Raw genomic sequence first — 12,639 nt, forward strand, 5'->3', positions numbered from 1 at the left:
ACATGGCATTTCTAGACATTTTCTACGTTCTATCTTCGCACTTTGCCCTCATTTATCTCCCATCCTGTATACGGTCTGCTACTAAACGCCCTCTTTTTCTCTGCTTCTTTTGGTGCTGAATCCAGTGCTAGCAATCATTTTCAGCAATTGAATTCACCAAATCGGAATGGTCCCTTGTAAGAATAAGGAACAGAAAAGTAGAATTGACGAAAAAAGAAAAAAAAAACGCAGTTTTTATATGGAATGAAACGTGATAAATACAGTATTATTTCTGAACAAAGAGCATAAGAAAATGGAAAGCCAATGAAATTCTTAGAAATGGTAAGAAGGATAATTGTTGTACGTGGAATGCGAAAAACTAATAAATTTGTTTCAGGGGGTTTTGAGCCCGATAGTCCCCCACCCTAAATACGCCACTGGTGATATTCATCTTTGAGATTTGGTACTCACATTAGAACCTGATTTTCAAGGACAGTAAATCACACGATCCTGGCAACAATGATTTGAGTGTCTCCTCCTTATCTCCTCCCCTTTCCCTTTAGCCTTTCTCAGAAGATTTCTTCTTCGTTTTCTTGTCACCACTTACCTTCTTTCATAATATTCATTATGCCCATCCTTTCTTTTCTTCTTCTTCCTCACTGAGCCTTGAAACCTCCTTCAGAGTTAAGACGAAGCAACATTTTGCAACTAGCTCCTCCTATCGGCAAAACTGAGAAGTAAAGAGGGCATAGCGGGACCTGTCAGAAGGTTGTCTGGTGTTCGGACGCGAGGATAATTCTTAAACTACTTCCGCCTATTTCCGAATCCATTCACAACTTGCAACAGGTAAGTCTTGAATAATAACAATATTAATACATTTCTGTGATTTGTAAAATTTTAGTTTTAATTTATAAAAACATTAAAATCCTAAAATATGTAAATTTTTAAAATGATTTATTACTGTTGTTATGAATGAAGGTAACTAATATTAATGACAGGATAATAGTGCTCTGATAAGCACTGCTCTGATATTTTTTTTATTGTCGTATAAATATGCGAATCCCAAGCGAAATAATACTTATGTCAAAATTTTAGCATTATTTGTATATTTTAAAGTTAATATTAAGTTTTAAAATTAATAGTATTAAATATGAGAAAATGATATAATTTATTTTCAGTACTTAAAGAGATTGTTTTTGGCAAACTTCGAAATTAGTGAGAACTACGCTTGTTGTGATGCTTGGTAAAAATGCTATATGTAGTTCTTTGTCCTTTGATTATGCACTGTGCGATAAGCTTATTTAGGCCTACCTATTGGTCTAGTAGCTAGCGCTCATGACTGTGGAACACGGGATCCCGAGTTCGATTCCCGGCGAGATAGCATTGGACATACTATGGTGGTTTGAATCCCACCTTAAATTAGATGAAATCGTTAAGTTTTATGTCCCACGATTATGCCGGCTAGGCTAAAGGAGACGGTGATGATCAGAAATGAATGAAATGGTGGAATGAAGAGTGTTGGGGAATAAGGGAGAATCCCGAGAAAACCCACGCATGCGGTGTTTGTCCACCACAAATTTGACATGGCGCGAGCTGGGATCAAAACAAGGACCCCATATACGAGAAGTGAACGCTCTATCACTGAGCCACCACGGCCTCAGTCACGGCCTTAAACTAGAGCCACGAGCTCACATATCTCGGTGCTGTAAAGGATTAAGGAACGCAAAACAACAGTGGCGGATCTTAGCTCGGGGACGGGGGACCTAAACATTCCCAGTTTTTGAAAGACAAAAATAATTTAAGGTATTATTTATGTATTTTTGATAGTGTATATTTAGCTCATGATATATCTATAAAGTCTGTGGTCTGGTTGCCCCCCCCCCCCCCACAGTTTTTACCTCTGCAAACATCCAACAAACCAAGTAAGAATGATTAATGAACGTCTGTGATGAAGGGTGAATGATGATAATGGGAGGAAACGAAATAATCCAGAGAGAACCCATGGACACTGCCTGGAATCGAACTATTGACCCTTCACGCCAGAGATCATGACTGATTGTATCACTGAGTGGCAAAGAAGTACTACTTGATTATTTTAGATTCTAATATTAAGTACTTAATTCGTCAGTTGTGTATTTATTTTTTAAAATGAAAGTTTTAGTAATGCTCTGAGAAACGTTAAAATACCCGCCACACAGTGAACAATAATAATAATTAAAAAAATCGTATGGATATTTTTCTTTTCATAACTTCGGCACAAATCGACCAAGTGGAATACACTTTTGAATACTGTGTAGGGAAATGGCGTACTCAAAGTTTCATCAGTTGTGGGGGTGGGTGGATTCAAGCATTAAGTTCATGTAGGTGATATTTAAATAATATTAATAAGATGTACTGATTAACTTTTTAATGCTTCCTAGAATTGGAAGAGAAACCTTTCTTAACCAGAACATTAACAAATACTGTATTCATATCCTAGCGTTTTCCCCAGAATATCTTGTTGTAGGTGAAGAGGTGTTAAAACATGGTAATCTACTGATTTAAGCAATTCACACGTTCTTTATACGCAGAATGAGCTAATTGAAAATTGGTCAACGTATTCCAAAATGACGTTGGTGCCATTTTAATTTTTTTTCGCGGGATACAGTAAAACATAGTAGTTCAGTGGTAGATCTCTGATGTGAAAGATTCCTAACTCAATTCCAAGCATGTAAGCTTAGGTGCACAAAGTCGTTCCATTTTTGTTATATCATATCGTTCTTTTGTTTTAATTTGTACAGGTTTTATTTCACGAGTTTATCCATAATCATTCAACTTGCTTTTATTCTTCGTCATTTTTGAGCCTAAAGGACATAAGTATCTGACGTCAAACTAAAGATTTAATTTCATTGCGGGTTGGTAGACGTGGTGGCTCAGTGCTAGGGGTCCCTGGTTCGATCTTAGTCCAAGTGAGTTTGTAGTAGACAGTGTCTTGTCCGTGGGATTTTTGGATTCTCTCGCTTCCTCCTGCATTGTCATTTCACCAAATACTTCATTATCATTTACCCAGGGGCGGATCCAGGACTGACTTCTGGGGGGAGGACAGTGGGTTGTAATACTGCTACTTAGAGCTAGTTTTAAGAGCTCCAAACTCTGGGATGGGTTTTATTTATATATAAAATAAGGAAGTTTCCTATTCTGGGGGGCGGTAGGCCCGATCGTCCCCCTGGATCCGCCCCTGCATTTACCTTCATTAATCACTAGTCTCCTTTAGCCTAGAAAATGAAATGAAATCCTTTAGTTTAACATCTTATGTTTATGTCTTTAGGCTAAGGGAGACGGATGATAAAGGCAAGTGAATGATCATGGAAGAATTAGTGGGATGAGAATGTAGGAGAAAACAGAATTACCCCAAGAAAACCGACGAACATAATGTTGTCCATTACAAACTTACCTGGCGGGGATCGAATTAGGGACCCACGTACCGGAGGTAAGCACTCTATCAGTAATCCCCTTGCCTCCCTTTTAGCATTTAGTCTTTCAGAAAACAGATTCAGATCATATGTGAAACAAGAAATTTTCTGTAGTAATAATTAAGAAATGTATATATGTAACGTTTGCTGTATGTACACAACACTGTAATTGGGTATTAAGCCTGTTGTGTTGTATATTAAATAAATAAATAAATAAATAAACGTGGGACGTAAAACTGGAACATTGTATATTTCTTAATACGTAAATTGCTCCTTGAATTAACAATATCAAACTTTAATTTTAATTTTGTCTCAATATCAGCAAATGTAAATTTTAATACAAAATGTACTATTATAGTACATTTGCTGACGAATTGGAAGTTACACCTCAACAAGATTTGAAAATTTTGCTTTTTCCTTTCCTTTTCTTTTTCTATTTATTTTTTCTTTTGTTTTCTTTCTTTTCTTTTCTTTTTGGCAATAATCATTAAATACAGAGATGTCCGTAATTTTTGAGTGAAAATTTGTGTATTGGGTGCCTACCTGATTTGGCCCCTCATACCTGTGAAACAATACAGATTAAGCTATTTATACCCTGGCCGCTGAATGATGATTTCTGACAGCTCAGCTCGCGAGGACGACTGAGGATTGCGGTGTTGCCATGTGCTTCTCGGGCAAGGGGAGAATCGTCTGCTCCCTCGTTGAGGATGAAAGGGGGTGAGTGAAAGTTTGGCAATGTGCGGTGGTTACCATGGAGACGCGACAGGTTCTGAGTCTCAGGTTGGTTGACCTGCTGTCTTCTGCTCGCTTGGCGTGGCCTTGTGCAAAGCTGTCAGAAATCATCGTTCACCGGCCAGGGTATAGGATTTAGATTTCTGGGCTTTCGGCATCTATGGCTATGTTAGCCCGTCACTAGGATTAGGATTAGGAATTAGATTTCTGGGCTTTCGGCGTCTATGGCCATTTTAGCTCGTCACGTTTGAGAGATAACGTTCCTCAGCGAGCACACGATCCGGGGAAAGGGAAGGAAGAAAGGATGGGGGAAGGAGGGAAGCGGCCTGGAACCTATATAGCTATTAGGTACCACCCCGGCATTTGCCTGGTGTGAATGTAGAAAACCCAGGAAAACCTCATTCAGAATGACTGGCCTGAAAAGGATTTTACACTTTTTCGACCGAGTGCCCCCACCGGGAATCAAACAATTAATCTATTTGTATTATTTCATATCGTGAATAGTTGGACATATTCTGTATATCTATGCTGCACAATTTCACTTTATAAAATCTTTGGAAATTATTTTACAAGTGATCAGTACCGTAATAGAACTTGAGACGATAATAGCTTCCTCTTTCTTCTTCTTCTCCTTCTCCTCCTCCTCATTATTATTATTATTATTATTATTATTATTATTATTATTATTATTATTATTATTATTATTATTATTATTATTATTATTATTATTATTATTATTTAATGATCGGCAAGAAAAGGCACTCAATATTAAACTTGTTTGATGTGTTAAATGGCACTCAAACACAATGTTGTCCGCTAAAACTTCCCATGGCTTGGAATCGAACTAGTGACATTCGTATCAGAAGTAAGTGCTGTACCACTAAGCAAACATATATTTTGTACTGTGTAGGAACAATTTACTCCTTGATTATTTTTAATTCTAATATTTTGTAAGTACAAACTCACTCTCTAGTTTTTGCTGTAAACATCATATTTTAGTTCATATTTTTCATACGATTTCAAAGCTAGTGTTTTCTCTTTGCTATACGTATATGATCAAATCAAGCTAAGTGTACAACAATTCGACTCCAAACCGAGTAATGGTTTAAATCCAGATCTTCCATAATGTTACTATTGAATGCGAAAGTAAAGCAGAAATCAAAATCATAATTTCACGATATACAGACAGGACACAGACTACTATTAGCGCTTTTGCTTCTCAAACTGGAATTCTTGGGTTCAAATACAACGGCCATCATCCTAACCGGTCTTATTGTATTACCGAGTTTTACGATTCTACCTTTTTGGAAAAAAAAGTGAAATGAAATCTTTAAAGTTTTACGTCCCACGGTTATGCCGGTTAGGCTAATGAGACGGTGATGATGAGTAATGAATGAAATTGTGGAATGAAGAAAGTGGGAGGAAACGGGAGAACCCCGAGGAAACCCACGCACAAGGTGTTTGTCCACCACAAAGTTCACTTGGCGGGCGCTGGGATCGAACCCGGGACCCCAAGCACCAGAGGTGAACGCTCCACCACTGAGCCACCGCGGCCCCACTACCGTTTAGGAGTCAAGGCGACGATGTGAAATAAATGACAACGAAATGAATGGTGAAAATACAATGTGTCAAATCATGGCCTGAGCGGGATTTGAACCTACGAGAGAGGTTTTAGATTTCTCGACTTTGCCAGCTAGCTACACTGTTAAAAATACTTTCTGAAATTTGAGAAACCGTGATAGCCTTTTCTTAAAAATAAGATTTAACAATTCTCATTCATAAGAAAAACAACAGGTAGGTCTATAGTATCTCATTCCGCTTTATACAACCTCCTCTATTTTCCTTCATTCTTTATTAATGAGAATTCTAAACTCTCACTTTTAATACAAGATGTTCTCGGTGCACTGATAAACGGTCTCTCAAGATTCTTAAGCGTACTCTCTACTTTCTTCTAGAGTATAACCTCAGTTCTACTAGACGACGTCGGGACGGTACTTTCAAGGGCTCAAGGCCAACGTTTTTCCACCTCACTTCTTATTGTTTTTCTTGATTCTTAAGGATCTTTACTACAGCGAAATTAAACTACCGCTAATTTTAGAGTTTTTCTGTAATATCTTCAAAACAAATAAAAGTATTCGAAAAGCAGAAACGTAGTGAACTAGACAATACGATTTTGCATGTGATACCTTTACACAATTCACCTATCTGCTTTTGGTATGCCGCTATTTACAGAACCCGCAAAAACTGCTAGATCTATCTGCAGTTGCAAATCGAAAGCAGATAGCTGAGTTGTAATAACAATATCACATGCAAAATAGTATTATCTAGTTCACTACGTTTCTGTTTTTCGAATATTTTTATTTGTTTTGAAGATATTACAGAAAAACTCTAAAATTCGAGGTAGTTTAATTTCGCTGTAGTGAAGACCCTTAATTGGCCTCAGGGGCTATATTTTGAAACGTTCTGAAATAAATAAATTGAGGATATACTTTCAATGGTTTTTCGAATGACTCGAGCCGAACTGAAAAAAAAAAATCCAGTTTACAGGACAATCATTTTAAAAAGGATAATGCAGAATCATTGGAGTGAAGGACATAACCAGGAAAGAAATAGGAAAATTGATGTGTATGTAAACGAGTACCTGCGTAATTCTGAGAATTTTAAGTGCATCTCACTCGTGGTAGATTGTATTTGCGGTCTAACTTGACTCCTATTAGTTCCTCGGGAGCATCATTGTAATCAAAAAGAATTTACATTTCAAACCTATGATGTTTATGTCCGCCATGTTGAATTTTCTTGTGATGCCATCACTAATGTTGCTTCTGAGATTATGACAATTACACCGACACTTCTTTCATCAATTTATTTTCAGGGCGTTTACCATTTTTAAATTTTTATTTTAATACATGTCATAAGATCCAGGGCCGGATTTCCCAATAGGCCCGGGCCTATGGGCTCAAGCTCCTAGGGGGCGCACGGCCGAGAGAAAAAAATTAAAAAATATCTAGAAATAAAAATAAATAGCCATAACTTAACATTTTTTGAATTGATTAAAAATAAATCAGGCTAATAAAGCATTCTGATTTTGAAGTTCATTGGAACAAATAATTGCTGGTAAAGTTAAACTATTTTTCAACATTATGCATCAACTTCGTTACAACATTGATTGATCTCAAACACGGGAGAACTGGCTGTTTTTTTTTTTTTACTTATTTACTTATTTTTTACTACATTTTTTTTATTTATTTGCCCAAATGGCTAAATTGAACAAAACCAAAGTTATTCACCAATCTTTTGTTAATGCATTAACGGTATTTTGTTAAGCCCAGAACCAAGTAAATTCCTCAAAAAACTTGCAATGATAAAATTGCATCGTGGATTGGTGTTTAAGCAATTAACATATAGGCCTGATATAATTTTTTAATAAAGGTTTTTAGGAAAGAAACTTAAACCAGACTAGGGGGCGGAAAAAAATATTGGGCCTAGGGGCGTCAAAATGCTAAATCCGGCCCTGATGAGATCATAGTAGCTCAGCGGTAGAGAGCTTACATATGGTGTGTGAGATGCGTAGTTCGATACCAGACCAAGGAAGTTTATGGTTAATAACATCGTGTTTGTCGGTTTTCTCGGAGTACTTCTGCTTCCTCCCGCATTGTCATTCCATCAATTCTTCCATCATTACTTACTTGACTTAATCATAATATATTTTAGCCTAAAGAGCATATTGTGGGACTATATACTCAGGGGTGCCCACAAAGGGGGGCTATGACGCAAACTGCGTCATTGAAATATTTGGGGAAGGAGTTAAAACTCTATATAAATATGTTTGATGGGATGTAAAAATTAATCGAAAAGATTTTTTTTTCATGGAAGAACACCTACGGATAGACAATTGAGGGGGGGGGGTGCGTCATGGATATGAGGGGGTGGGGTGGGCACCACTGATATACTGAAATATTTCATTTCATTTTTCAATAGTATGACGTTTAGGTCAGCCATATTGAATTTTACGTGACATCATCTAACAAGCAAAACAAGCAATATTTCTGAGAATATGACAATTATACCAACACCTCATTCTTTGAATTTTTTTTTTTCAGCATGATTCTACATGTGAATTTGCTTTGATTGTGTTTAGGTCCACCATATTGAATTTTATCTGAATACATATATCCAATGGCACTTAAGAAATAGTGTGATGAATCTACCGGCACTACATTATCGAATTCTATTTATCTCTTTAGGTTCTAGTGGAAATAATCAAACATATAATGTTACAATACATAACAGTGAGAAACGTAACCATCGTATTATCATTGCTCAGCGAAGTAAAAATGACATGAAATGAAATGAAATCTGTAAGTTTTACGTCCCACGGTTATGCCGGTTAGGCTAAAGGAGACGGTGATTATGAGAAATGAGTGAAATGAAGAAAGTGGGAGGAAACGGGAGAACCCTGAGAAAACCCACGAGCACGGTGTTTGTCCACCACAAAGTTCACACGGCGCGAACTGGGATCGAACCAGGGACCCCAAGCACCGGAGGTGAACGCTCTACCACTGAGCCACCGCGCCTCCCTAAAATTTACATGTACCTGAGCTTCCTCGGTACTAAAATTTAGCGTCCTAGTGTGTATTGTGTGGGATCTTCGTTCGATTTTTGCTGATAAGAATATATGGCTCCCTTTAAGGTTAAGCTCAGGCCCACGTCTGACATACAGATAGTTATCAAAATAATGAAATCATCTGTAGTTTGCAACACGTAAAATGTGTGAGGCAGTTACAACGAGGATGCGTGCACAACCCCTGGACGTTGTTAATGTTACGTTAAGTATACCCTAATTGTGTGTAATACGTCAGGCGGAGTAGAACATAGGCGTGTCTTGGAGCAGACAGGCGAAGGTAATGCAAAATGGGGAACCCTCTGAGTTTCAAGCAGGTTAAATCGTATTGTCCAAGCGTATTAAAAATGGGCAGTGTGTTAAATGTGCCGCGAAGAATAGTGTATCTAAGGTGATGATGGGCTACATAACTCATGACCAAACAATGTTAGTATAAAGTAATAGTAAACGGAAGAGAAACATCAGTGGCAGGGATTGCTGATTATTGATTGAAGAGGAATATCATCAAGGATCGTAAAGCGAATGCGACAAAAGTAACGGTGGAACTCAACCAGCACCTGAACAGCTTATTGCGACAATCACAGTACAACGCAAGTTGTAACCTCTACGTTCATAATCGGGTTGCAATTTCCAAATCACAGATCGCAGACAACAATCCTTTGGCGCGAAGAAAGTTTCCAAAAACATGCAAAGTGAATAGCTGATAATTGGAAACGCATAACATGATCCGATTATTCCTATTTCATTTCATTCCTTCCCTTTGAGCCATGATTACATGGGCATTCCATGGGTATACTGGTTACGTTTAAGGAACTCATTATTCTCAGTGATTATATGGTCCTCTTGGGTGACCATGTGGATTCTATGGTGCAGTGTTTCTACTAATGACGCATTTTCTAAGATGGCAATATGTCAATTCATGTTGTTCGAAGTGTTAAAGGGTGGTTTCATGAACATTGAGATGAATTACTGTCCTGGTCCTCCCAATCCTCAGATGTAGTGCCGGATTTACATATAAGCTAAACCAAGCTATAGCTTAGGGCCCTACATGCTTCGGGGCTTGAAGCAAGTAATACTTCTCAGCACCATTTGTAATGAGGCCCCTGTTATCCAGCGCCGCTTATAACGGAGCTCCCGTTTTCCAGCCCTGCTTGTAATGGGATTTTGTTTCCATTAGACATTTTATTAGATTCATAAATTAGCAAATAGCATATATTCAAACATAAGAAACTGCCATATTTTGTCGGTGAAAAACAAAGCTTGACGTATAAAGGGCCCCTTTCAATAGCTTATGTCCCTTTCACATTATCCGGCGATTTGCCGGATCCGGTTCCGGCGAATTGCCGGACGAGGTAGAAAGACATTGCAAGCAATGAAGCTTTTCACATATGTGCGGCGGTCACCGGACATTCATCCGGCGAGCAAAAACAGCCGGATCTCCCTGCTAGAATCCGGCGCGGCAAATCGCCGTGTATAGCCAAGCGGAACATTACAAGCAATGGCGCTCTTCACATATACGCGGCAAACTACCGGATGGGTGTTGGGGGAGGAAGCAAGTGTTGCCAGGAAAGAGCAGAAAGTGGCTGCTATAATATGGGGGCGTGTGGTTTTGTGTGTTATGTGAAGTGTGTTTGTGTATGTGGTTATGTTCTAGCCCAGTACATCTGGAGTAATTAACCAAACCTGTATATACAATATATGGGGAAAGATGACATGTAAAATTAATTGAAAACTACCAATACTACCGAAGTGTCGAAATCGATATAAATTATTATTTTTCTATGTAATAGAAGATTGGGAGATGTCCGTGTAGCACTGGACAAATGACCTTCTATAAATTTGTGGTGACCCAAAATTGAAATATACACTATCAAATATTTCAGCAATACAGTCTTTTGCTATATATTTATGTACTATTTTGCTACGCAAAGCAAGAGAGAATTCATGATGTGATATTTGATAAATATACCGTATTTTATATATTTTATAATTATCTGGCTGTAATTTCTTGAATAGTCCTCTGAATTCAGAGACTAGAGCAGTGCTTTAAAGAGACTTGAGTCAATAGTCGGAACGCTTAAAACAAAAGAATAAACACGAAATAGTAATAATAATAATAATAATAATAATAATAATAAGAAGAAGAAGAAGAAGAAGGATGACCAAAAATATTCGGATTTCGGAAAAACTCCAGGTTTCGGAAAATCTTTAGAACCACACACTAAATTTGGTCATACCTATTATTTGTCGTAAGAAGAATTCTACTAGTATTATACTGGCAAAGGAAGTACTAGAACTGAAGAACTAATTTTACATTAGCTTTGAATGAAATGACAACACACAATCAAGATGTAGTTTCAAATACATTAAAAAAAAAAAAAAAACATATAACTACTGGATTAAGTTTTCTAGTAATAAGGTTCTACATTTTGTATTACGTCCTATGGTTCTTTTGGCTAGGCTAAAAGAGACGGTGATGATGAGAAATGAATGAAATGATGGAATGAAGAAAGTGGGAGAAAATGGGAGAACTCCGAGAAAACCCACACAAACGTTACTTGTCCAACACAAAGTTCACTTGGCGCAAGCTGGGATCGAACCAAGCACCCCTGCACCAGAGGTGAATCCTCTGCCACTTACCCACCACGGTCCCCTCGTTTTATTGAAGTGAAACAATTTAACATTAACTTATTTCTTCACAATTCTTTTAACACAATAAATGTTCGTCGAAAGTTATTCGCGTACTGAATTGAAAGAGAGACAGTATTTAAGACAAAATATTTGATTTGGATTTAAAACTTTAATTTATAACCCCCTTCATCGTGACTTGGTCGTGATAATCGGTCCTGACTCAAAAATATGAATTGTAGGGGGAAAAAATGAGACCTAAAATGTGTTAAAAGGTCTTTCTAAGAAAATATTCAAAAATTAAAAAAAAAGAAAAAAAGGAGGTTGCTACCCGTCTTTCCAATCTGCCTTTTGCAGGTCAATTTACGGTCGAATCTGAGGATCATGTAGTATTTGCTTACTTTCAACAAGTTTGGACTTTTTTTTTTTTTTGATTGGAAACTTATTTTGCCCTCAGGAGTAATCCAAAATGGCCGAGCCTAACATTTCTAACTCAAAAATACGAATTTTGGGAGAAAATTATGATGATCTAAATAATAATAATAATAATAAAATAACAGAATCAAAAATTTAGAATTAAAACAAATTGGATGAATTGGTTCCAAAGGTTTGAATTAGTAGACCTAAGAAAAAAAGTCCCCTTTTCAATGGTCTTTGAAAAAAAGGACTTTTTGGCGTGAAATTATTCCCCTCCTCCTTAGAATTCGAAATTATCACAAGGAAAAAGGGGCCCCGGGAAAAATGTTATAGAAATCTTATACTCTGCCTAGCCATACATTATTATTTTTATTACTAATTTAGTCTAAATTCAGTGGCGGATCTTGAAGGGAAAACATGGGGGGGGGGCTGCCAGAACCCAGGCTATCATAGATATATCATGAGTTTACTATAAACTTACAAAAATATATAATATGTTAAATTATTATTGTCACTCAAAAAACTGGGGGGCCTAGGCCCCCCCTGGCCCCAGGCTAGATCCGTCACTGGCTACACTATTCTATTGATTACAGAAAGGACCTGAATCCATCACCTTGGAAATTCAGCTGCGAATATATGTAAAGGTACTATTGATAAAGGAATTAACTTCTTGTGTTGAGTGTTTCGTCTCGTATATTGTAGTGAAATGTTTTAACATGTTTTTTGTTCAATAACTTATGACTATACGAAATTGACTCAGATCCTTTCTTCAACCATCTATTCAATTACATTAAATTTAACGTTATCTAT

At 37.2% G+C, this 12,639-nt stretch overlaps 1 protein-coding gene across 2 annotated transcripts in view; it reads left to right on the top strand.

Moving 5' to 3' along the window:
- Positions 1-655: 655 nt before the first annotated feature.
- The window catches only part of LOC145684062 (apolipoprotein D-like), a 69,060-nt gene continuing 57,076 nt past the window's right edge, over positions 656-12,639 (top strand). The window contains exon 1 of one of the 2 annotated variants that reach the window (XM_081755902.1): positions 656-825. The gene's annotated coding sequence lies outside the window, so the exon portion shown is untranslated. Of the gene's footprint in view, positions 826-3,316; positions 3,449-12,639 lie in introns of those variants that run through there. The other variant, XM_081755903.1, reaches the window with a different exon arrangement.

This window comes from Thermobia domestica, chromosome 4 (genome assembly GCF_964235325.1).
Source record: "Thermobia domestica chromosome 4, izTheDome1.hap1.1, whole genome shotgun sequence".
Lineage (NCBI taxonomy): Eukaryota > Metazoa > Arthropoda > Insecta > Zygentoma > Lepismatidae > Thermobia > Thermobia domestica.